This window comes from Egretta garzetta, unplaced genomic scaffold (assembly GCF_000687185.1).
Source record: "Egretta garzetta isolate BGI_Z169 unplaced genomic scaffold, ASM68718v1 scaffold1136, whole genome shotgun sequence".
In the NCBI taxonomy this organism is placed as follows: domain Eukaryota; kingdom Metazoa; phylum Chordata; class Aves; order Pelecaniformes; family Ardeidae; genus Egretta; species Egretta garzetta.
Window position 1 is genome coordinate 160,648 of NW_009260127.1, and position 26,488 is coordinate 187,135.

Consider the following 26,488-nt stretch of genomic DNA (forward strand, 5'->3'; position numbering starts at 1 on the left):
CTGTTCAGCACAATACTCAAACAGATGCTTAATTCATCACGGCTTAAGTGCTTTCCTGAATTAGGGCTACCAAGAAGGAAACAGTGTCATACGCAAAGCAGAACTAATTAATCTCCTGATTACTTTGCCATTACTGGGCTCAGTTTTTAGAGGTGAGTTTGGGCGTTCCGTTACATGACAGGTGATTGAAAGTGGCAGGGATTGGGTTAGGATCCACAGTTTTACGAATATTTTTATGTACAAGCGCAGGCAGGTTCATTTCTCCACCTCGGAAAAGTGCTGCACAGTCCTATTTATTTTTATACAGTGACTGCCATGCAAAAGAGAGAGCAGAGAACTTAATACAGCAGCTCACAGCCAAGAAAAGTTCAGTGATAATGTGTGGTCTATACGGAACAACTCTTGTAAAGAGCTATTACTGAGTGTCTGGGAAAGGAATGGCACAAAAGCTAAGAGAACCACCGATCATTTTAAATCCAGCCTCTAAAAAATAGTCCAGTGCTTAGAAAGGGCTTTTGAACAATGATGAGAATGTAAGATTCTATTATATCACTTCTGGGGTATGAAGCGAGGATGACTTATGTAATGTCACTAAAATTAACAGCAAAGAAAGGGCTCAAACCTTAGTTTTAGGCAAGTTGACCACACCATGGAATCACTCCGAAGACATCAAAAGAAAACTCCTGTATAAGTACTGGCAACCCAAACCTCACTCAGAACCCATTTTTATCCATGATCTCAACACTGCCGTGGGAGCTAAAACCAGACCTGAGTGAGTCGCTAGCCTGAAGCTCCTGGGTGCATTGCACAATGGGGGGGTTGCACGGTGGGCTGAGAGCAGAGCTCTGGCGACTGTAACGCGATGGTGTTACTAACGAACCTACCCTTCCTGCTGTCCCTCTAGTTCTTCCAAATGAGCCCCCAGTCAGCCAGACCATCCACAAGAGGTTTAATCCCTTTTTAAGCTCTAATGGGCCTGGTCTGAATTAATTCTGCTGGTAAAAGTCATTATGCAGCCTCAGCTCTGCTCAGCCAGAGCACCCCTCATCTGAGAGCAAGTTATAGAGCTAATTAATAGGAATGCGGGAATTGCTAGTCTGGATGAGACCCCAGTCCCATTAGTTCAGCGTCTTATATCCAAACCAGACCAGGACTAGATGCTTTAGAGTAAAGCGTGAGACTCTGCTTCCCAAATTTGGCCACCTTAAGAGATCGGCTTAGAACCCAAAGCAGGAAGATTCCTATCACTTGTGGAATTGCTGTCAGGAACCATCAGTTCTCACCACACTCTTGGTGCCAGGTTTAGGAGTTCCTGCTGCCTCAATACACTGTCACTACTGCGGGGACTATAGTCTCCAGAAGGACGGCAGGACCTCACACTTTTTTACAAACACTTAACACACGAGAGAGTCACTCGCTTTGAACGCACCGGTTCTTTTAAAGACTGACTGCTTGCCTCGCCTGGCTTGTTCCACTTGGACCTTTTTTAAATACTAGGGCAGAATGGGCATTTTTCATTCTAAATATTTCCACAAACCCACATATTTAACAGTAAATATTAGCTTGGCAAAGGTCTCCTCAATTAGCTCTTTGAGGACACTTTGCGTAAGCTTTGTAGGCTGTTTTAAAGAATGTTTTCTACTTGCTGTTATCTGTTACTAACAAACTGGGAAACAGCGCACCATCATTGTATGATTCTGGAACATTGTTCTTGATTCTTTCCAAATGCCAGTGAGAATTAGTTATTGAAAATTTCCAGCTTTTTCTGCATAATTATGAAGAATGTTAGTCTCTCCCAGCTATTAAAAGTCCTGGACTATTACTAGGATTTCTTTTCTCTAAACACAATTCTAAATACACCTTATTTTGTCCTTAAAACTGACAGCCAGGAATTTCTGTCTTAAATTGTCTTTTTTCCCTTCTGTATTTCATGCACTTCATAAAACTAATTCATATTAATTGCTCTCAATCCCTCCATCTCCTCATTTCTATCTGTTACATATTGCTTTTCTGTTCTAATTGCTGTCTTTGCACTGCCTCTGTGCCAGATGGACTTTCTTGAAGGAGGAATTACGGCTCTTTGGCAACTTAATGCAGTCTTTTTACAGACTCATCCATGTTAATTTGTGTCTTTCCATGTGAAACCTTTTGCCGTCAGTTTTGACTCACAGTTTCCTTCATCTTTGGGAAATCAGTCCTGTAGCAGTGCATCACCCGGTGCCATGTTACCTGTTGGGACAGCCCTCCGTTTGACTGTACTGAATGTCACCAGGTCACAACCGCTGAGCGTCCCTGGCCGAACTGCCTGCCACCACCCTGTCGCTTTGCTGATGGCTCCACGCCTGGGTCCTGGCTAAGGTTTTGCTGGATTTGAACGTCCCTCCTGTGTCACAGGAGGTTCTGGGCGGGCGAAGGCGAGCCCCCAGGCAAAGGCAAAGGGGCAGCAGAACCGCAGGGGCAACACCACTGCGCACCAAGTCCCTTCGCTCTGCTAACGTCACCTCTGGTGCTATATATATGTATCTATCCCCAAGTGATTTCCAAATAGCAGATGCTAAAGGGCTAGTGGAAATTGTAATAAGAGATGCATCGATAAGCCTGGAAGCCTGGCTCCTGCCATCAAGTGTTTGTTCTCAGGAACTAGAACGCATGGTGTGAATTGTGCAGCGAGCATTCAGCACAAAGCAGTCGGCATTTCAAAAATGCTTCCGGTCCACCGGGGTGAAACCAAGCACCAGGAAGAGTTATTAATTCCTTGGCAACTTTACCCAAGAAACTTGATCTCTGTGTCCCAGGTTCCCCTGTCTGTGTGAAGACAATAATCCCTCATCCACCTATAAAAGGATGCGGTGGGATTGATTAAGAAGCAGCCAACGCACGACATGTTCCTTTTCAAGGCACAGCCCGTTAACTAGAAGAGCTGTTCATGGGAGTTACTAATAAGCTCAGAGCACCCCTCCACACTGGCACGAGCATTCCTCCCCTGCGTGCGAGGTCAGAGGTGGTGTCTTGATACTTCTGCTGTTTAACATGACATCTGGCGTGGAAAAGGTTGAAAGCTGTAGCTGCGAGTTGTGCTTTTTGGAAATGTTTCTATCAGCATGGCACAAGAATGGCAAATCATCTGCTGTATTTTCAGACCTAGCTTTTTTTTTTTTTGACTTTATAAAATGTCCCTAAGGGACTGAAAACTATAGCGAGCCTTCCACTGCATTAATTTTTAATTTTTTAAACAACTCTTTTGCTCTGTTTTGCTGTTTTGAAACAACTCTTCCCTGCTCAGAGGGAAGACAGTCTTGTTAAAAAAAAATCTTTATAACTTTTCTGAATATTTGGGAGAGGTCAGACAAGCCAGAGTTCAAAGTGCTGGAGATCAGACCCTCCTGACATCAGTGGCTTGGGAGTTATGCATATGAATGATTATTGCTTCTTCCAAACCCCTTCCCTTCAGGCTGACAGAAAGGAGACATTTCATAGCTCTGTGGTTAGGATAAAGAGTTCATACACGCAGGCTAGGCAGACAGAGGGTATTATTCAGAGCTATAAGAATTAGTGGCTTAGAGTCTGATATTGAACAGTATGCAAAGGACCAGCATTAATTGGAACTATCCAGCAAAGATGCGGACATAATTATTTAAAGGACTGACTCTCAACAGATGGACTTAGTCATGGCAAACGCATAGCGTAACTATCTAAAGAGGAAAAATGCAAATGCCCTAGAAGGGAATGATTATTTTGAAGGATGCAGGCAGCCTTTGGCTATTAGGCGGCAGAATGATTCTTTCCATCCATGGAGAGCCTAGAGTGGTATCTTCAACATTTTTCTTCAAAAACCTGCTCACCTTGTGCTCTGTGCCTGCCAACCTCACAAGCTTACGAGAACCAGCAAGGGGTCTTGATTGATTGGAAGAAAATTGGCGTGATGGTGGTGATGGGTGCTGTGAGTACAAGCCATAGCACTGTGACTTCCCTTAAGATTCCTCATGAGGCGGCTTGTGGGGTGCCAAGATGCACCATAAACACACATTGGAGACGGGTGGTGAGGCAGACACAACTGAGAACTTGGGAATTTGCATAACGGTCCTCCTGTTCTCGACAGCCATGTGATCATATAGCATCACCTTAAAGATACTCCCCTTGGCCATCAGATCAGACATCTTAGATCCAGTAGGATGGGGAAACTGCCAGGGGGAGAGAAAGAGCAAAGACAGCTAGACGATCTCTCAACCGAGAGGTGCTTCAGGGAAAGATGGTACTTCACCTTTTCCCAATCAGGAGTTCCAATTCATGAACAGATGGCTCTGCTAGATCCCTCTGTGTTCTCAGCATTCATAAATGGGCTGAGGAAATCACAATTTTAATTCAAAAGCTTTTAATCACCAGCTGAAGTCCTATGGCTAACGATAAAAAGAGGGGACAGTTTTATCACCAGGAATAACTTTCTTTCCTCATTAAGCTGCTGATCCTCAAGCACGTACATAATTTTGGTTGCGTCTAGTTCCCCATCCTCATAACTTTTAGTGTGGATTGTTGGATCCCCTCTTCAAAACAGGATACTCATGGACAGATATCCGTGACAGATCTTTGTGTGTGAGTAGGGAAGAAGGCAGAGCAGAGAGTGAGGAATCAAAGAGAATACACCAAACCCAACCCTAGCAGGCCAGGGGGCTTTCCTTCATCTCTGTCAAGCTCTCACCAGTGCTTCTTTATAGCGTCCACTGTTGTAACACCCAAACAATTCCCAGCAAGGAGGAAAATACCAACAATGCTGAATGTTGAGAGCACCTGCATGCATAAGGTAGAGAAGGAGCATGGCCTAAAGGTTAGAGCCAGCAACTGGGAGGCAAGTCTGGTTTCAGTACTGTTTATGCTTTAACATAAGCAAGTCACTTGATTTCTTCAGAACAGCCTCCCACTTCCTGTGAGCCAAGTGTTCTTCCTTCCAACCCACTTGCTGCTATATATAATCTCAGCACTGTCTACCTTTTTTTGCAGACCAATCTGGGAGTCGTGCTTCCCAGAAATCATGAGATGGCAGTCAAAATCATGCAGGTTCTTGGAAAAGCATGGTTTGAATGCCTACTCTTGGCTGCTTGCTTTCTGATCCTTTATAGGTCAGAGGGTCACTTTTTTTTTATGTCTGTTGGCAGGAAAGCAAAATGGTAAAGTTCTATAAACAAGAAGCCTGGCTCATAAAAATAACATTTGGCTTCTGTATGTCAAATATATCATTAAGAAAATCAGTTTATCTGTCTCCTTGTTCAAGTAAGCTAAGCAAATTTGCCTTCTGCCATCTGCTTCTTCCCTACTTTCAGCGAAGAGTTAACCTACCAGCTAGTCAACAAGAGGCAAAATCGCAGATAAATCTGACTGTGTGCTATCGGGAAAATAATGGTTTGTAGCAGCAGCCTCCTCATCTATTATGTAAAAGTAAAAGTTAATTTCTCTAGAAATTTAGTCTTGAATGGAGATCTGTCATCAGGTATAAACTCTGCTTATTGATCACTGCAGCGATTGCAGCCACTTCTGGAATGAAAGCAGGCAGCTTTTCACCAGCAGACAGCAGAGCATACGCCAGCGAAGGACAGACGCTGTCTCTCTTCAGCAAACTGGTGTGTGACTGGGGTTCAGGGATCAAGCAGTTGATTTGTCATATTCCTTGGCCAAACCAGGAAAACCAACCTTTGCTTCCCAGGACAGGAACAAAAAAGAATGACACAATCAGCTGGAACAGGAAGAGGACCTGAGATGAAGCAGACCCGGCGGCCTGCTCCACGACACAGTGCTTCTGTGCGTGTCATGGCATCATGCTGACTTTTGTGGACACCCAGATTAATTACAAACAGCTTCTTATTTGCTCTCAGCTATTAATGCTGTATCTTTCCCATGATTCCTGCTTGCTTATTTCTTCATGGGCATATATAGAGTTACCTGCATCTATTGACCGCTCCATCCTTTTTTGTTGCCCTCCGTCACACTGCATCTGACCCTTTGCACTTTTCATATGGAAGACTTATTTCACCCTTTTAACCAAAGACAGTATACTCTTTCTGGCGTGCATGGGTAGTTCTATAATGTTTGTCAACTAGAATCTGCTTCATGGGACCAAAGAATCCATCACAGCAGATCCAGGTAGCGCTCACCTGAGCACGACTGCTACTACTACTACTACTAGAGTGCACTGCTACTGAAAAAAAAGGCAAGGAATGGGAAAATGTAGACAAACCAGTATAATTCCTACTCTGATCTCAGCATAAGATGTTGTATTTATCTAGGATTTTCGTATGAATTATGTGACTAAACATTGACTTCTTTATGAGTAAAAAAGTAGAAAAGATTGCCTTTTATTAGGGGGAGAGCTGAGGAATGTCTTACTGAGCATCGTTAGCAAAGCTAGGGCAGAAAGAGCACCATGGGTGCCCATTCCTAAATGCGGTCACAAGCTCCTACTGAAAGGATTAGATGTGAACTCTTTAAAAAACGACCAACTGAACTCTAGCAAGCCACAGGTGGGACCAGGCAGATTGGAGAGCAGGGGCCAGAGGCTCCCACCCTTCAGCAAACTGGATCACCTGCTGCATGGAACAGAGTTGATAATGCCTCATTATGCAAAATGTGGGTGATAGCTCAAGTGGATGCATTTAAAAATTAAAAAAAATGTATGTATCATCTCGCAATGGTTTTCCCCTGACAGTCCAGTCACCCTTCTAGTGACCCAAGATTTTTTGCTGTTGTAGCTTTCCTCAGACTCTCAGACAGCTTGTGACCTTGTTTATTCTTTAGTTTTAGAAACTTCAGTGTCTGTATTTTAAGATGCCTTAAAAACAACTTCCCCTTTTACAGTGCCTTCGGTAGAGTTTTCTGTCCTTTTCTTCCTGCTTAGCAGTTTAGAAATGTTTCCATTACAAAGAAAAATTGCCTACCTTAAATCACAGTATAATTGTTTAAGAACAATCTTCATGAATTCAGAGGCGAAAAAGAAGATATTTGGTCATATGAAACTCTCATCACTCAGAAATCCTTGTCATTTCAGCTGAACCTTAATAAATATCTGCCTACTAAAGTTTCTGTTCGACGGGTTGTGTGAAGTAGCACATGAACAGGTTTGTGCTTCCACAACGGGCACGCAGGGTTAAGGCTGGTTCTAGAAATGCAGTACCCTGTGCAAGTGGGGCAGTACGAGGTGCGAGGCAGGAGGCCCCTGCGTTTCATGGCTACCAGTTCTGCTTCCTTGGAAGCCCACCCTGAAATGGTTTCCAGGGGTAAGCTTGGCTGTGGCCTCCCGAGACGTAGGGTAGGCAGCTGCATAGCACCGGCCTCTCCTCTGCCTGGCGCTGGCCCCACTCCGCTGGTTCAAGCCCCCCCTGGCCTGGTTGGGCAAGGGGCTGTTGTGACCCACAGTCCACAGATGGGCTCGCTCCCGATCCAGCTTTCACAGGGCTGCCCGGAGTCTTGGGTCCCTTCGAGGGCAGAGGTAGCGTGCATCGAAGTTGTCTCTATGTAGTCCAAACTGCTGCACTGAAACATTCTGTGGTGCAGCGGGATGACAACTGCAGAAAGTGATCCTAGGCGCAGCTGACCTGTCAAAATGGTGAGTTTGGCTAGTTGCAATAACACAGGGATAACACAGGCCTCTCAGATGTCTTCCGTCCCTAGGTAAGAGACCCCAATATCCACTGTCTACCTGTTACAAAGCTACAGAATGGAAGAGAAGCACCAGCGCAGGGCTATGAAGTGTGAATGATCCAGGCCAGGCTGTGTGGGAAATAAACAGGGAGTCATCTTGACTCGGGCAGTCCTGAGCTATGAAATCATAGCATGAGAGTCACCTTCCAATACAAAAGTGCAATTCAGTGACCATGAGGAGCAGAGGCAGGGAAGAGAGGGGCGTTTAAGCCAGAACTGTTGTTCAACTGCTGACTCTGCCAGTTCCTCAGTGCCTGACTTGGGATGAATCACCTCATTCTGTGTGCCATTACCCCGATGCAAAGGGCAAGCATGAGATCTCTGTTCTCAAAATAGGAAGAAGCTGCTACGCCCTTGTGATTCACGGCAGGTGATCTCTATCTTCATATGCTCAATGACAGTAATTCCCGCATAAAGGAAGTCGATGCTTACATACAGGAACAGCTACGGGACAGGAGGGGGCACGTTCTTAATTAACTGATGGTGAAAGTGACTGTGAGGAAGTATTACCTGGCACAAAACAGTCCCAAAGAACTTCCTGTTTCATTTAAAGGGAAAATAAAAACTAGAGGTGCCAATTTAGATCAAGGGAGTAGAAGGGAGACTTCAAATTGGAACAGACCAGGTGCTTGCTACAGGGTAGAGCAATGAGGGTGCCAGATAGAAGGGAACTGGATAAGAAGGATTGTGAACATATTTACAGCCATCTGGCACCCTCTAATTATCCAAATGATGAGGCTGCCTGAGTGCTCACCAAAATGTGGAGAGTGAGGGAAGGAAGGAGTTTGTTTGGGCAGAGGATCTCGAGTGCTTCATGCTTTCAACGTATGTTTTTTGGAAATGTTTTATATCACTTACAAGATTATTTATATTACTGGAGATGTAGAGAAATGATACCAGAAGGAAATGGAAGGGCTACTCCTCCTGCAGTTTTCCTTCCAGGTTTCTAAAAATCAAGTCAAAGGAAAGAAAAGACACAGGTTCTTGGGGGGCAGCACCAGGGATCAGGAATGAACTGGGAAAGCTGGATTCCTTCTCATCTATGCCACTGATAGGTCATTAGTATTCTCTGAGGCCTTGCCATTTTTAGTGGGAAATCTGCAACAGCCAGAATCATGTTATTTAGGAAAAAAAATCCCAGGTTCTAGAACTACAGAGTAAACATTTTAAAAGAAAGTCATGGTGCTTACTCAGAAAGTAAGAAGGAAATTTAGAAGTTTATGTTTCTGAGCACCAGTGTTATGCTTTTATTGGCCTTATTCATGATTTTTTCATGTCTGGATTCACCAACATTACAGTTCTGTTATCTTTAAATTACTTGGCTTTGTTGTGCTTTCTTTATGTGAATCAGGAGTTTTGACTTGTTTTCTGGGTTTTATCACCATCCAGCTGTGAGGACATGAATAAGAGCTTTCAGCTCAACTCCTTCTTCTTCAGAATGATACTGAATTTTATTTCCTACATGTTGAGAGTTTTAATTTTAGTGCTCTGCAGAAATGCAAGCGGCAGTATAGTTCTTGCATTGCAATTACAGTATATGTACATCCCTTCTCCTGACAGGATTGAATAATAAAAACCAATCATTTAATGTGAAATCTTAGTACATTTTTCTCTTCTTTCTGATCTGGGAGATATCATAGGGTCAAATACTGTAGTGTGATATTTTTAAAGGTTGAATAATTTTATGGCCACTAATAACGTCTGCTGTTAGGCCTTTTAAGAGAAGGGTGATCAAATTTCATGCTTCAGGGTATTAACTGATCATAGCAAGTGTCAAAATTGGCTCCGTATTTTATTCTTCTATCAGGGCTTAAACAGTACTGGGCTGACTGGTCTCCTAGTCTCATTCAGTTAGGAACTGGACTTTAGTGACAAGTTATTTGTCCCAGCATGGTAAAAAGCAAGGTACCTGATTTAAAATTTGACATTTGCCATTGCTTGCCTACCACAGCAGATACCGCAGTAGAAGCCATGCCCTCTAAACAATCCAGAGTTTTCCCTCTTTGACAGTGAGACAAGTGCACCTTACCTATAGCACAGTGTTGGTGACATTAAACCAGCAGAGCGGTTTCCCTGTCAGCAGCATGTTATTGTCATGGGATCTAAGTGCAAAAGGCTTCAGTGTCTGCTCCTTGAAATAAGACTCACTAAAATGAACAAGATTGTAATTTTAGCTGTTTGTAAACACGCATTGTAGAAACAAGAATTCAATGAGAATTCAATATCCAGCACAGAAATAAAAGATGATCGTTAGCTAAATAGTGCTCAACAACTGTAATAGGGAAGAACAGGCCTGAGGACAGCGTGTTACAGTTAGGGAGGAAAGCCGTTTGCTTTGGCAAGAAAACAAGAGATCATCATGGTCAACTGTTTTGAATGAGACGTCAAACCAAGGCTTCACTGTGCTTGCGATCACAAAATTTTCCATGGTACCCGGTGTCAGAACAGACACGAAACCACCATGGTCTGTCAGATTCAGACCACTGATTTCTTGCATTTTCTATCTTTGATTTCTTCCTACGCTTAACAAAATTGCTTTTCACTTTCCTACCTACGTGTTCTTAATATTCCCAGTGAGCCGTAACTCCTATAGAACATTTTACGTCTCACTGTGTACCCCTTGTCATTATAACCTTTTGTGTTGGATTTTCCGTTTTTATACACATTAGCACGGTTTGAATAAGTCCTTGGTGTTGCAATGTAGGTATGTTGTTTTGTTTCCTCCCCTTTCTGTTACAGTTCCTTTCTTGCCTTCTGGCAAGTTTGCCTTCTCTTTTTTTGGCCATTTGTGGGATGCTGCCAGAAATGCTGAGCCAAAGCATTTCCATTTCCTCAATTTTGACTTGTTCTTTTTTACTCATTTTTAAAAAATAAAAACAATTTTCATGTTTCATTCACTTGATTTGATTAATTCTTCATTAATTCAATCTTTGTGTCCAATCAGTAGGTTTTGGTATCATCTTTCAAACAAAAAAACCCAGATACAATTAGATTGTATTACAATTCTACTACCCTCCTTTGCTATGACACCTCCAAAGAAAGCGGTTATCGTTAAGCTGATAATGCACCGATATTTCTGGTTATCAAGCCAATCTCAATATTTCTTTTCAACTTCCTGATGATGATATATCTGCCTTTCCGTGTTGCCTCTTCTGGTATACTTACATCAAGACTTTTCACTCTGTGTCTATACGATTCTGCCAAAAGAGGATCTGGTTTGCAGCCACAGTTCCCAAGACTGTGGTAAACGTCGAGTGAATAAGAAATTGTTGTAGTGAGTGATTTTTTCAGTCAAAACAGAAGGGTCAATCTCCCTCCATTGGTATTAAAGGCAGTCTTGGATTAAAGACATCTCACCTAGGGGGAATAATGTGCCATGTCCTGCATTCAATCCTGCGGGCCGTCTGTTATAGAGGAAGAGAAATCATGGAAACCGAATCCATGTTTCAGATGTCCAAGGTTCACACCTAAATCACTGAACTAATTTTCCTCGGTCCATAAAGAAGCTGATGGTGCCTCCAGAGCAAATGGATGAGATATGAACAAAAGCTGAGAGATGTCAAAGAAAAGTGGGAAGAGCCCTTCTAAAAGCAGCACACCTACCATCATTTGTGACAACACACGCAGGAACGAGACACTTGGAAGAATGTTCTGTGAGACAAAGGAGAGCTGAAAACAAACCGGTCTCTCTGTCATTTCTATCATTATTGTTACCAAGTATGGAGTGCTCCCAACCCAGCGGAGTCACTGGAACGCATGCCATTGTCTTACCAGCATGCAGCCACGCTGGGGCAAGTCTGGTACCACAGCTCAGCTCAGTTAGTGCACGATAAACTTTCCCGTGTCAGATGTTCCTAACGGCGTGAGACCCAGCCAGCTCCCTGGTTTCACTACTCACCCTCCTGCCCCAACAAAGCAGGTTTCACAAAGGCAGCGTTGCATGGAGCTGAAAGCCCAAGCTGCCCCGACGAGACACGTCCCTCGCAGGACACTGTCAGGGCTTTGGATGAAGTGACTGAGTGCTGAGGAACGCTGCTGCGGTCCAACTGCTTGTTAGAGTGCAGTAGGCAAAGTTATTTTGGGCTAAAATCTGGCTCGGGCTGAAGCCCCGTCCTTTGCCTTCTAGAGGAGTTAGATGCATGTACTTTAGTGTGGAAACCTTTGGCACCAACCTGACTTCACTCTGCCCTTCCTGCATGAAGTTTACTGGAAGGTGAATGAAAAGTTGTCTTGCTCTGCCCTCTTATGATGGTATCATACTTCCAGCTGGTTTTTATTAGGTACATCCTCTCTGCAGCTCCAAGGCAGGCTTTTAAGTTTAAATATATGATAGCCATACAATTTCTAAGGTCTAAGTGACCATATTGAACAGTATTGGGTTTAAGTATTGAGATACATATCTTTGTATTGCTCAGTTTTTTCTTCTCCTTTTTCAAATTTTCTTTTTAATGAAGCATTTGAATGTTCTACAATTTTTTTAATATTTACACCATAAAAACTGAAGTATTGCAAATGATGCCTGTGTAAGGTTAAGTCCACACAGTAGAGTACAGCAGAAGTCATGTCCAGCTGGCCCCAAACACCTCACTCCAAGGGTTTCTATCCTATTCTGTTCTCCCAGTGCTGATCTTAGCAGCGGCCAAGCCAGCCCTGGCTACCTGCAGGGCACACACAAAGTTTGATTGCAAAAATTTGCAAACAGTCTGGGCTCAGATAAATTAAACTCTATGTTCTTACAAACAAAATGCTCTAGAATAACATTTGCCTGTGGAGAACAAAAGGGGCCTAAAAATGTTAGAAAATTATAAAATAATAAAGAGAAACCTTGCAACTTCTGACATCCCCTTATTCATCATTTTTAAACAGCACGTGCAGAACAGAATGTTGTGTCTAGTAAATACATTCCTGCATTCCAAAAGCTGGACTTGATGATCTTAAAGGTCTTTTCCAACCTAATTGATTCTATGATTCTGTGAAAGGCCTTGTGTAATTAAAAATACCTATTACGTCTATGTAATAACTTTAATTATCAAAACTGTTCCACAGAAAGTAAACGCAAACATATTAAGACTTTAGGATTCCAAATTTCTAGCAGGATAGCCAGCCTTGAAAGTTCAAAAACAGTAAGTCAGGTTCCAACAAAATAGGAGGTTTAAAAAGAAGTCTTTCTGATTTTGTCAGAATGCTTTTTGCCTTTTGTGCATTTAAGAACGCCCTAGAATCATAATTTCCTTTAAAGCTTAAAGGGGTTTGATGGACGCATTTCTTAAATGATAGTGAAAATCATCCTATATTCACATGACTCCAGGTGCTGCGATTTTAAGGTGTATCAGTACAATATTCATAACACAACTGTGAAAGCTGGCAACACTCATTTTGATATGCCACTTTCCCAAAAGCCCGCAGAAAGCAGATGGACTTTGCGACATGCCTGGAAAATTAATTAAATCTGGATGCTAGTGGGCAAAGGAGAGAGGAAGAGCCAGCTTCAAGGACACCTGAAAAATGTTTCTTCCCGTTCACAACAGACGCAGGGATGGGGATGCATGGGCCACACCAAGTGACTGAATACCTCCAGAGCATGTTTGCTGCTCTTAAAAATAGAGTGAAGGAAAATGTGTTTGTTTACAGACTGCTGAGAGAACTGTTGGCCCTGTTGGATTTGTGCTAAACACAGCCTTAAACTTGAAGGAATTGGTGTCTTTGTGAACCTCAGCTTTACGCTAATGAAAGTTTTGCAACCGTTGACTGCAACTACAACCATTTCTGGTTGTTCACATGCTCCTGTATTGCATCCCCACTAAACATAAAAGCTATGGGAGAAGAGGGGAGGGGAGGAGGAGAGGGGTGACAGGCGGTTTGAGAAACGGAGCAGTTGTACAGGATTCTACAAGAAGTTCATCACATCCACTGAACCGAACCCTTATCAACCTGGCTGTTGGGATTCTGCTAGAGAGCTCCTTTGTTACACAAACATTTTGTACAAATGCCACTGTCCTAGGCCCAGGACTGTAAGAGAAAGCAAGTAAATTCAATGACAATGCAGGAGAAAAGTGAACAAACTAAGTATGGCCTCAGCCGTACAGCCCCAAACTGGGATTTCATTAGAGCTTATGGAACAAGCATCGTAAATCCTGACTGGGAGGAGAATAAGAAGCTGCCAAGAAACTCCCAGGTACGACAGGAAATAGTGTTGTTGCTCCAAACGCCCACTACCTAAAAAGACAGACTGATAACTCCACACGTGGCGCTTCTCAACGGAGGCCAATAATTAACCTCATCACCATAGTTGTGTTAGAGATCAGTACGTGCTAGCCCTTTCGATAAGAATTCTCATCATTGCGTTCAGTTATGGTTTGGCATCAAGTCTAGCAGCCTGCTTCCAGAATCAGGTGGTGCTTAACGCTCCAAAGCAACACACAGCTCACTAGATGTGTTATTTTCTGTAATGCTGTTCACAGATAGGAGAGGAGAAATACCTCCCAGAAACCAGCAGTCCCCGAGCATAAGATTTGATTATCTTATTTTAGCATGTGCGTTACGGCCCAGATTTTGAGCTGCAGCTGTGTCGTGCCATGGGGACTGCCTCCTGTCTAATTTAGAGCATTGGCGGATTAGGAATTGCTACAATTACTATGGTACAATGTTACTCCAGTTTCCCAATAATTAGCCCCTGCACCAGAAAGCTTAGAAAGAAGATGATAGGAGAGTGGCTCAACATCTCCTGGGGAGAATCCATGGCAGGTAGAAACACACCAGTGACGGAATCTGTTGAAAGTACAGCTGCTTTATGTAATTAGAGAAACAGAAAGCAGTTAGCTATAGGACCAGATCCTCCATTGCCACCTACAGCGGTTACTCTGGCCCAAAGGATGTAATTAATTACTGTTATTACTTGTGTATTTAGGAAGTCATCCTCTATACTTACTAAATGTAACAGGATAAGAAGAGTGTTGGCCAGAAAATGTGGTAAGGAAAATTGTCCTTCATGGGTGGTGGTAAGATACATCATGATAAACAAACTTTAAACAAAATGTGATAAGCCTGGAATATTTTGGCTTGGAAAAGAAAAAACAAACCCCCAACCCAAAAATCTCAGGTACTGGCCCAAAGCCCACAAGACCAGGTCTATTTTTCTACGGGTATGTAAGACCAAGAAACAAGGTGGGGCTGGGGGTGCAGGAAATGAAAACAAATGAACGCTTTGGAAAGAAAAGTACTGCTGTCAAGCTTCAGGACCAGTAAAAGAAAATTCTGTTTGTAGAAGATTTGCTAAGATCTTGGAAGGTATCTATGGAAAAAGTATCAGATTTTGCTGCTGCGTTTCCTATGGCCCCAGTGAGCAGCGCCTGTGCCCAGCTGGCAGGTTATCTAAGCACTTATAGGCTGGACAACCCCACAGGGTCAGCCTTGCACTAATGCAAGAGGGGATTGTTATCAACGAGTGTACCCAGGAATTTTATGGGGTCCCCTTTAATCCAGAAGGACTGTGCTACAAATAAAGCATCCCCAAACTACTAGCACATGCCTAAGGACCTGCATGATGCCAAGAAGAGCTTCTGTCCTTTCAAGGGCAAGTTAAACTAAAAAGCAGTGCAGCAATTACGGTATTCTGTAGCGTTTTTTTTTTCTTCTTAGGCTATGAAGTTACAAAGGTAAACGATACACAATATGGTCACCTTAGACATTTAACAAGAGAACAGCAAGAGCAATATTGTTTGCAATAGATTCTTCCTTCTCCCTTTCAGGTACGCTGAATTTTCATTACCTAAGAGCAAATTCTGACATAGCATTATATTTTTACAAGACTATCAAGAATACACTCCCCAAAAAACTGTGCCAGTGGCCTCAGTGGTGCGCGAGTCCTCAACATGACAGACCAGCAACTAAATCTTTTGGACGGTCCATTTAGAAGAGTGAATGTAGAAGAGAAGGCAAACTTACTTTCTTTTTTTGGTAAGAAATTTGGAGTACTAATTTCACAAAGCTAACGCATACCAGACAATGTAGTACAAGCTCCTCCAGGCTGCCAGATGAATGAGGTCTTTCAGGCACTGCACACTGCCCTGCTTGTTCCCTAAAGTAGTGCTTTCTGGTAGCTAACCTCTCAGCTGGCAAGAGCAGAGGACACCGGACCAAGTGCCATTTGTCTGCCAGCTTAAAAAAAAGTAGAACCACCCTTACAGCTGTTCCATCTGCACTTCCTATTACGCGCTTTTATTGCAGCCGACACCATAGAAGACACATGCTATTCTTTAAAATTAAAAAACTCCCAAGTTTGATGAGCTCAGCTGGCAGAATCCCGCTGAAAGTCAACTCCAACCAGCTCAGAGTTTTTGGAATCTATCACACCCAGCTTGCACACTTGGAAAATCACAACTCGCTAAGGAGTCAGCCCGTGACTTCTCATCCCGAACAAATGCTCCTGAAGTGAATCAGGAAGCATTAAATACTTTTAGAATGCAGCCTTCTGTCATAGTTCCCTAACGAAGGGGAAAATAGTTACCTGTTATTTATAGCTCCTGAGTGTTGCAAAGACCGGGGTTATAGACGAAGCATTGTGGAAACTCTGTATATTTTTACTATGCAAAACCAAGTAATTTTTTAGATCACCTTGAGTTCTTCAAGCATCGTTACATGCAGAAGCACACACTACTTATTTGGCTGCATTTTCATCCTTACAACACCAAGTTTAATGAAGTGAATGCAGCTAACGAGTCTAGAACTTTTCAAAATATGCCATTTTAAGGAGTTGCTCTGACACCTTTACAGCAGACAGCTCAAAGAGAACTCCTCTGCCATCCTCTCCCCTACCACACACTCCCCTACCACACACAGAGCTCGTTACTGCCCGACTGTTGTGTAGATGGTGCCCTCTAGTGCTGATTCTTCCCTAAATCAATTCTAAAATTCTTCTTAGAATTCTGTGGTGCCTGCAGCCCATCAAGTTTACAAGGAGAATCGGTAATTTGGGGTTAAAGAATAACCATCAGGACGTTTTCATGGAGCTCCAATTTTATTTTTTAACAGTTTTCCCTTCTGTCTCCCTCCCTATTCACCGAGTGGCAAAGGAGAAAATAATACTGGTATTGCAATAGCATCTAGGTGCCCAACGAGTGGCTCGAGAGCCTCCTTTCCCTCTGCCCTGCATGGCGCTGTGCATGCACGTAGTAACAGAAAAATATACACATTTAAGAACAGCAAAAGCACAAAACGACAGGAGGGTCAGAGTCAGCAGCCTAAGAGCTGACTGCTTCCAACTGCAGGCCCCAGGGGCCCGCTGTGACCGTTCCAGCCCCCCACCACTCCAGGCACCTGCGAGGCCACTCCACCGCAAGAGAAAGCAGATTTGCCCATCCCGCCTTCCCATGCATTCCCACAGAGTAAAAGAGACATTTCTCAGGATAGTTTCAAGTATCTCAGGACAAAAATAAAGTTTCAGTTCTGCCCTTCCAGAGCATGGCACCACCCTATACTTTTTGACAGCCGTTATTTCCCCCAGAGTGCGATGCAAGGTATTCACAAGTGACCCTGACTGCTGAACTCCGGAGCCGTCAGTACAGGGCATAACTGCAGCTGATTTGGGGATTTACAAGGCACAAGTCTTAGTGTTGTTTCTAGTGATTCTGACTTTGGCAGGTTTAGTGCTGCTTTCTACCACTGCAACCATGCAGTGCACCTGGTCTTTGTCTTTGCGCATCCGTGCAAGCTTTTCATTTACTTGCTCCAGCCAGAACAAAACTGACTGGCCCTGGGCACTGCTGCCATTCCCCGATTTGCCCCTGGTATTTTGTGGAGCTGCTAACAGTCATCACAAAGAGCTGGGAAAAGAAGGAAAAATTCTGTAGCTGAGTGACTGTACCTTATGTGTTCTTTTAAGTTCCTTTTTTTTTAATTACACCATATTGGAAACATCTGAGAAACAATGGGTTTTGCATACATTCTAAACTACCTTCTAAATAATAAATCCAGATAAATATAATTGCTTGTAAAAGCAAATTGAGCTTTAATAAACGTATTTGCTTTCACTGTCATAATTATGTCACTTTCCTTAATTATGCATAGCTGTTTCTGAATTATCATGATTTGCCCATTCCATTGCTTCAGCACTTGGCCAACACTTACACAGACTAAAGATAAATAATGATGAGTACTAGTGGTCCAAATACCACCAACTGCTGAGTAATTTCCACCGTTTAGGGGCGGCTTCACTAAACAACTTCAGCAGGTTCTTAATACTTCAGAACAGAGTACGAAGGCCATTACTATTAGACGAGCATTAACCGTACAATTAAGGACATGCCTGTGTCGCAGGGGCTTCCCAGTTCCACTCCCTCTCCGCCCCTGGCCCTCACAAAGAGGCCAGTGCAGCTTCTTCCTTGCTGGGGGTAAAGAGAACTTGCCTTGCTCTCCCATTCTCCTTCATCTCCTCTTCCCTCTTTCTAAACGACACCTTTCCCTTCTACACAGCAAACAATATTTGCAGTAACCTTGCATGTAGAACTGATGTTTGATTCCTAGCGAACGTACCTTTTCTGTACCCTTAGAAATGCAGGTGTACAAGAGAAAGGAAAGAGCGACCTACTGGGGGAATTTGCAAAAGCTGCAACCAAAGCACTTCAAAAGACTTGCAGTAAAAGACACACAGCAAGAATTTCCACCTTTAAACGGTTGTCTCAGTGGGTGTTTCATATTACTATCTTCTTCGTGACTCCTCACTTTGTTCTAGGAAATATTTTTTGCTTTTCAATAGTAAGCTGTTCCTGAAATCTTCTTTGTAGTGAAAATGCTTAATCTTAATGTAGAAATTATGCAGAAATGTAAGCCTGCAGCTCTTCAGAAAGTCAGGGCAGAGATATATTAATATTCTTCCTCCTTCCATCCCTCCTCATTCCTACAAAGGTACAACTAGTCTGTTCAGACCTGCGATTTGAATGAGGAATAACTCTAGATGTCTGGGTAAAAAAAAAAAAAAAAGGTTCTCTCAGGGAAAGCCTCTCATTAATTTGTGTAACATGTTAATGTACAGGATTTCACTAACAACCAACCTTACTACCCCTGGCGATATACATCAGTTGAGATGGAAATACCCCTCGTTATATCATAAGATAAAACATTTTAATCTCAAGAAGTCCGTGCTTCAAAGCAAGCAAGCCCCAAAAACATGCATTTATCTTTAACACCAAAAGCTTTCGGTCTTTCAAGAGGTACAGTCTAAGCTTTCAGAGCTATACTAATGCAAGAGCATTGGATGCATGTACACAAGAGGTGGGATTACACCAAATATTTAGCACTAAAAAGTCACAGCTTGATTACATATAGAAAAGAATTAAAGATGTGGAACATCCTGGGTGGGCCAGCCCACCAAACAGCCCCCTTTATACAGAGGTGAGACTCTGCTTCAGCACCCCAGACCTCGATACAAGACAGAGGGGGGCAGAGGCCGGACTGTTTGGTGCAGGAAGGAACAGGCCCTTCAAAGCCTCGCCTGTTTCCCAACAGCCTCTTACAAAATTGCTGTCAGATCCGGGCTTTTCCTACCATTTTGTGACGACTAGCTGGTCTTTACCTCCTGTGCCTGATCTGGTTTGCAGAGCGTTCTCCACAGCTCAGGTCCAGAACTTTGTATCTGCCACAAGTTCTTTCAAGATTTGATGGCACAGGACCACAGCTGCGTAACAAGATGGAGATAATTGGGCTGTCACAGCTTGCTTGCATCTCTCTGCCATTTTGAGTCTTCTGTTTAAATCTCCAGCTCCCCACCTGCTCCAGAGCTCCCCAAAGGTCAAGGGAGGTTCTCCTCCCCCTCTACTCTGCCCTGGTGAGACCCCACCTGGAGTACTGTGTCCAGTTCTGGGCTCCCCAGTTCAAGAAAGATGAGGAACTCCTAGAAAGAGTCCAGAGGAGAGCAACTAGGATGATAAAGGGACTGGAGCACCTCCCCTACGAGGAAAGGCTGAGAGAGTTGGGCTTGTTCAGCCTGAAGAAGAGAAGGCTGAGAGGGGACCTTATCAACACATACAAATATCTTAAGGGCGGAAGCCACGAGGATGGAAGCAGTCTGTTTGCAGTGGTGTCCAGCGACAGGACTAGGGGCAATGGGTGCAAACTGAAACATAAGAGGTTTCAGTTGAACATGAGGAAAAAGTTCTTTACTCTGAGGGTGACAGAGCACTGGAACAGGCTGCCCAGGGAGGTTGTGGAGTCTCCTTCTCTGGAGATATTCAAAGCCTGCCTGTACGAAGTCCTGTGTAGAATGCTCTAGGAGAGCCTGCTTTAGCAGGGGGGTTGGACTAGATGATCTCCCGAGCTCCCTTCCAACCCTTGCCATTCTGTGATTCTGTGAATCCCACAACCACAGCCACCTCTCTCCAAGCAATTTGTTGTTGGTTTCACCACACCTCTGTCTGCAGTCTCTTGGAGAAAGTTTTCTTAATCATTTGAAATTGGCTCTGGTTTTGGCTGTTCTATGTTCGACCCCACCTTTGAGCCCTTGAATGCTGTCCCGAGTTTACAGAATCCATCAGAGGAGAATTCAGAGTCTATTCTTTGATGATTTAGAGAAAGTCAGGGGCTTGTTTGCTTGCAAGTGCTCATGAAAATATTTTATACGTACACATATTAAAAAGCTACATCTATACACCTGTGTGTATAATATATAAATATATTTAAAGGAACTACACTTATTCTGCTCTGACAAGAATTAACCAGGACTTTCCTAAGCTATTGCTGTCTTTTAAATGGAAGGAGAAAGGCAGTAGACATTATGCAAAATGCTTTCTTGTAATTGGAGAAAATGACTTTGCAATATGCAATTAAAAATAATTAAAAGCACTAAACTGTAAATCACTATCTTGAAACAAGCGCTGATACTGAAGTTGATTTCATGTCATTTGAACTCTTATTTAGAGGAATGAATACATCTTGTTGATGTTTGATTCCTGTTTAATAGCATGGACTGCGATAAAGCAAACTATTTCACAGGATTTTTTCCTCAGGTGAAAAAGTCACAACTGGGCCTTTAATAATAGCAAGGTAGTTGATAACGCAGTGTAGTTTAACAACTTCCTGATTACCAATTCCTTCCTGGCAATTGTTTCTTCTGTGGTCTCATCATCCATTTAGGCAAGCCCACTTGATATTCCTCATCTAGAAAACAGGCTTTAAAATATGTACTAACCTACACACCACACAGGTTAAGAATTCAAAGTTGTAGATATCAGAAGTGCTTCTTATTCAGACACTACGCTGCAGAGCAATTTACTTGTTTGCAGGGCTCTGGCCGAGGCTAGCGGTGGGCTTTGCATGAAAGAAGAACCCCCGGCTGCCTCACTGAGGTACATGCCACTTGGCTTTACGAGTGAAATGTTGGTGAGTGATGAAAATCCAATTCCAAACAAGAAAACGTGATAGAATAGGTAGCACAGCATCCGTAATTTTTTTAATTGGTCAGTCCACTGAGGAACAATTCATTCTCCATTTGAATAATTGTTATGCGTGTGTGTGTGATTTTATATCCTGACTTAATTAAGCTTTAATTACTTTACTCATGTTAGTACTAGTAATGCTTCGGTTTTTTCCTTTGAATTTCAGCATTGAGGTACCCCTGCGTTCTGGCTGATACCAACCACTGCTCCTTGATATGAAATACTGTTCCTTTGTACAGTCCGCTTTTACTAACGATGTGAACGTGGGGTGTAGAGACGAGTACAACAGTGAGCGAGGGCAGTACGTGTGCACCTACACCGTACCCCAGCTAACAGATTACCACGGATGCAGCTTCTGAGATGGGAGGTCTGTACGGCAATTATTTCATAACTACAAAGGGAATTTCACCCTTTTGTCCTCATTACTGGTGTGTGTTTATTTTCCAGTGACAAAATCTGAGTCAGAAAGCCATATAAAAGTTAGAGCGCGATAAAGGAGATCAAAGGTCTGTCTGTTAAAAAACGAAACTGGGCTGTAGGACCTAGGGCCCTTTTAAGAACACAGTCTCACAACATTTTTAAACGGGTTTTTGTTCAGTTTAGCCAAGTAACTTCAACTATTGTAAAATGTACTGTCAATAAGTCCACAAGGATGAATGGGGAGAAGGATGAAAATATATATACACATGTGAAAATTAACTGTAAAATCAGTAAACAAAACTATTTCAGTAATACTTAAAGTACATTAAACAGTAAGAAAGTTCAAATATTTGACTTTAATGGTGTGTAACTTGATGTCGCTTGGATGAACATCATTAGCTGGCTGAATATGGACTCTTAATAAACAAACTAATGATTTAGTTTCCTGGAAATTAAACAGTAAGTTTCCTTTTCTTCTCTGCACACGGCTGAAATGGAGACAAAGGTATCTTTATAAAGTTTAACTTTTTTTCCCTGCAAGTTTGAAGAATGAGAATTTTTTTCAAATTAATGTTTTTAGATTCCTGTAACTTATGTGTAATAAAAAATGTAAATTCATAAATTTTAGAACACATCCAGGGTACTTTTTAACCAGCTCAGTCCTCATGTTCTTACCTTCATTGATTCTTCGTAACGAGCTGCTAGCTAATAAGCATCTGTAATGAGTGTGCTACATGAGGGTGTGTGTTTGTGTACACATGCATTTTTATTAAACAGAAGGGTTTTTTTCTTTTTAGAAGCAAATAGTCTAGCTGGCTTTGTAGCATTTTTAAATACCACATTGTTCTTACAACTTTTTGCACAAAATAAGGTACGAATCACTTGAATTTTCAAGTCTGATGCTACTACTTGTTGTGCAGAGCCTCTAACGGTGATACTGATGAACGAGCAGATTGAAGAAAATATTCTTGTTAGCTTCCAGAAACACAAATGATCAAAGTCATTCATTTCAGTACTAATAATAGTTTTTGCTGTAATATGGGAGCTCATTAGTAACAAATGGCAGCGTAGAAGAACTACCACAACGTACTTTTAAGTAGAAAAACAATTATGAGCCATCACTGTGACGAAGCTGAGAGAAAAAATGTGTTTCTAAAACATATTGGGAAAGACACTTGCTGCAAAGACCTGTTAATAGCAGCATGATTTTAGCCAGGACCTCCCTTCCAATCTTAGGTTCCTAATTAAACATTGTTCCTGCAAGTCCCCAATATTCCCATGAAGGATACATTCCCAAGGGAGAAGGATATGACAAAATTGTCCCATTTTCTTTGTATCTCCCATGCCTTTAACTACTTCTTCCTTCAAGATTTGAGCTAAAGCCTTACGTGAAAGGAAACATACCGTCACACAACTTTATCATAAAGTTACCGTGCAGCTTTAAACAAATATACAAATGTAATTAAATTTATCAACCGATACTGATACATAACTGAGTCTTTCATCCCTGAAAACAAAAAAAACCCCAGATATTTTCAGTTTATCTTAAAGAAGTTCCCAAAAGACATGAGCTCAAACACATTTCTGCCACTCCTCTACCAGAAGAGACCAAGAGGTCTGACCCTCTTGGGTTGGACGGCTTCCAGTTACAGGCTACCTTCTGAAAGCCTACCACATGCCACAGAGGCTGCTCTCCATTTCACAGGTTTACCACCAAAATTTATATCCGACCCCATCCGAGTTTTCCCAGCTCACATTTGCATTGAAACACAGGCCAGAATTTCAGCCCTTGGGCTCGTTCCCCACTGTGGAATGGCTGCCCTTTGTTTTGTGTGTGGTAACTGCATCGAACTGGGCGTTATCTTACCTTCAGAGGGAACTGTCTCCTACATATTACAGCGCTGGTTTGAGCTCTCTAAGGGTCTCAGACATCGTCACGCTGACTTCTTTATTGTTGTGGAGGTTACATGATGCCAACAATTCCTCTGCCAATATAAGTTACTATTAAAACAACACTGTCATGAGGCTATACTTAAAATGTAACACAAAAAAAAAACCCCAACCAAATGAAAAAACAAACCCTCAACTCATATTGTGAGATAAATTCTTTTTTGTTAATTGTTTGGTAAAACCATTTCATAAAACCCATATGAATATTTTATGTTTTCCTGTAGCCTGTGTTCCTTCGCATGCTTTAACTGATAAAAACCATAGCATCAAGCAAACACAGAAATAAGAGCAAACCAGAATGTTACCCTCAAATACCACGGTGAAAATCAACCATAAAAATATCTGAATACACAAAGCAGCCACTTTGGAGGGCTACTTGGTGAGGACAGCCCTGGTCTGCGGAGGGTCGTCTCCCCACGCTGCCTGTGTAGCTGATGGAAAGCCAGAGGCTCCTCGGAAGCGGCTGGCGGCAGCTCCATGAAGCACTGCTGTCTGGTGGAGCTGCTCACACTCTGCAGAGGTTTCATTTTTGTTTAGCCCAGGCCCATTTTCTATTTTCCTTTCCTTTTCCCTTATCTTACAAGATCCGAGATGCCTGTTACACACCCCTTGGAGAGCTCTGTGTCCCCTTCCCTTCTGCGGGTCTCTTGGGGACAGCTGTGACGTGGCACTGCAGTTTCTAGGCATGAAACAGGCATGCAGTGACTGCCCAGCGAGGCAGAACAAACTGACGACAGAACTGGCAGAACTGGCTAACGACACCGTGCTGAGCAGACGGGGGTAAAACCACCCCGTGTACCTGTAGCAGCTCTTGGACAACCCATCCAGGCACCTCAACAAGGGCTGTTTGCGCAGCTCTGTTGGAATGGGCAGAAACCATTCATGCTTCACCTAGGTGGAGCTGAGGAACTCTAAATTTGCTACTCCTCAGTCACTAATGTGATCATTTTATTTAAATTCACTTTACCATAGAAAGAAATCCACATCAAACGTACCATTTTAACATATTATATTAATATAGGAAAAAAATCTCTTTTTTTCCAACCCAAACCCAAGTATAAAATCTGTGGTCACTTTTTTCCCAGAACAGAATCCTTTTCCTCAGTGCCAAGAGTTCCCAGCCTTTATGCATACTGTGGTCTTCTTTAGGTTTGTTGTTGTGGCCGTACATTTATTTTTGGATTCTCCCTCATTTTTGGCAGTTAAATTAGAAGCATGAGGAAAGGGTTTCCTCAATTATTTTGGGGGCTGTTTTTTTTTTTTTTTAAATGAGACACACACAAAGCAGAAACTGAAGCATACTATGAACTATAATTTTGAAGTTTAAAAACCAGACGACCATTCCCCAGAAGATAAAGCTGTAAGTCAAGTGAAAAATCTCCCAACAGGAGTAGCACCAGAAATTTCACCGCCCCAGGCTGCACTCTGCAGAAACAAATTTTCTGCCACCCTGCTCAAAGCAGCTGCTGTCCCTGACTTTTTCTGTTCCCATCCTATGCATTTTGCTACCCCAGGGCAGCTGCTTGCCCTGACTCTCCGCTTGTGCCATTCCAAAAAACAAATGGAGAGCACGCATGTGTACTTAAAATATGATATAATTTTACTCGGGCTGCAACCCCAAGCACAGCCAAGAGACTCAGACTTGAGATGTAAAAATAATTTAAGAATTATTTTTATCTCCTAACTTCTGAACTGATCTCATTCTCTGCTTCAGACATTTGTAATGTTTATGATCAGTGAAACGGGTGTGTGTATTTTTAGTATACAGCAACAACTCCTGCTGCCAAAATCAACACACAGTACTCTGTTTACTGTTGAATGTGGCAGTTTTCATTTTGATGATTCTTGTTACTTCATCATGCAGCTCATAGTATTTTACACTTTTCTCCAAGCCCAAATTCCTGAATTTGTGTGATTACATGAGAATGTCAGCTTCCCCTTTATCACATCAAAATACAGATGAAGAAACTGGAAAGCGTGCTCCCTGAAGGCCAGGCATTGAGAGATCCTTGTGTGTTTCTAGCTTCAACAGTATGATTTTTTTAAAACTCATTTCATCTGGAGGGGGAAAGAGGGAAAAAAGGGCTAACTCCTCATCTTGGAACACGTGGGAATGGCATGGGCTGGTTCTGTCAGTTCTTGGTTACATTACAGGTGAAAAAAAAACCCTGTTGTGTAAGTCTTACCTGCACTAGGGTTAAAATAGGTGGAAAAAGGATGCCTGTCCTAGGCAGATCTAAAGGCACAGCGCACAGCGTGACCAGGAAGGTTGTGACATCCGCAACTAGAGGCGTGTAGAGCAGGAGCAACGCCTTTCCCAGCACCTGACGGGACCTGCAGAGGCAACAGCGCAGGAGTTTCCTGAGAAACACAACTCGCAAAACCAGATTTCCAGAATCCCACGTACAAACACAGGCCTTGCTGTGGAAGAAGAGCAAGTTCACGAGCCCTTCCCTCTGCGGGAGCACCCATACCATCGCTCCCCTTGACCTGCTTTCACAAAAAACTTACCCCAAATCCTTTTTGGGTCGGTGACTGTATCAGATTAACCTGAAATTAGGCGATAGCTACTGCGGGGAAGGTGAGGAAAGGGGAAATTTGTCTGGTAACCCTGCATGTGCCACGTTTCCTTGGGAGAGCAGGCCAAATTTGGGGAACAGGCATAGGAACCACGAGCTGCCTGGAAACACATGCTTTGAATAGATAAATAAAATGCTCTAAGTACCAGGTTTTAACTAGGACGGAATTTCTTCACATTTTCACGCTAAGCATTTGTACCAACATCCAGCTAAACTTACCCTTTACTCACGCACGATGTAGGAAACAACCTTTGGGATTAGGATTTATAATTCGGGGGGGTTTTTCGCCTATGTTTGGTCGCGGAACCACGTTCTGGTTTCCACCACCGGCATGAAACTCACACAAACTGACAGGAAAAGCCTCTCTTGGCGGGGCGGGGGGAGGCAGAGGCTGGTTTAGGAAGAGAAAAGAGGCACTTCGCGGGA

At 42.8% G+C, this 26,488-nt stretch overlaps 1 protein-coding gene across 1 annotated transcript in view; it reads right to left on the minus strand.

Moving 5' to 3' along the window:
* Positions 1 to 20,571: 20,571 nt before the first annotated feature.
* The window catches only part of ANP32E (acidic nuclear phosphoprotein 32 family member E), a 19,307-nt gene continuing 13,390 nt past the window's right edge, over positions 20,572 to 26,488 (minus strand). Inside the window, exon 7 of the transcript XR_004842359.1 lies at positions 20,572 to 20,584. The gene's annotated coding sequence lies outside the window, so the exon portion shown is untranslated. The remainder of the gene's footprint in view (positions 20,585 to 26,488) is intronic.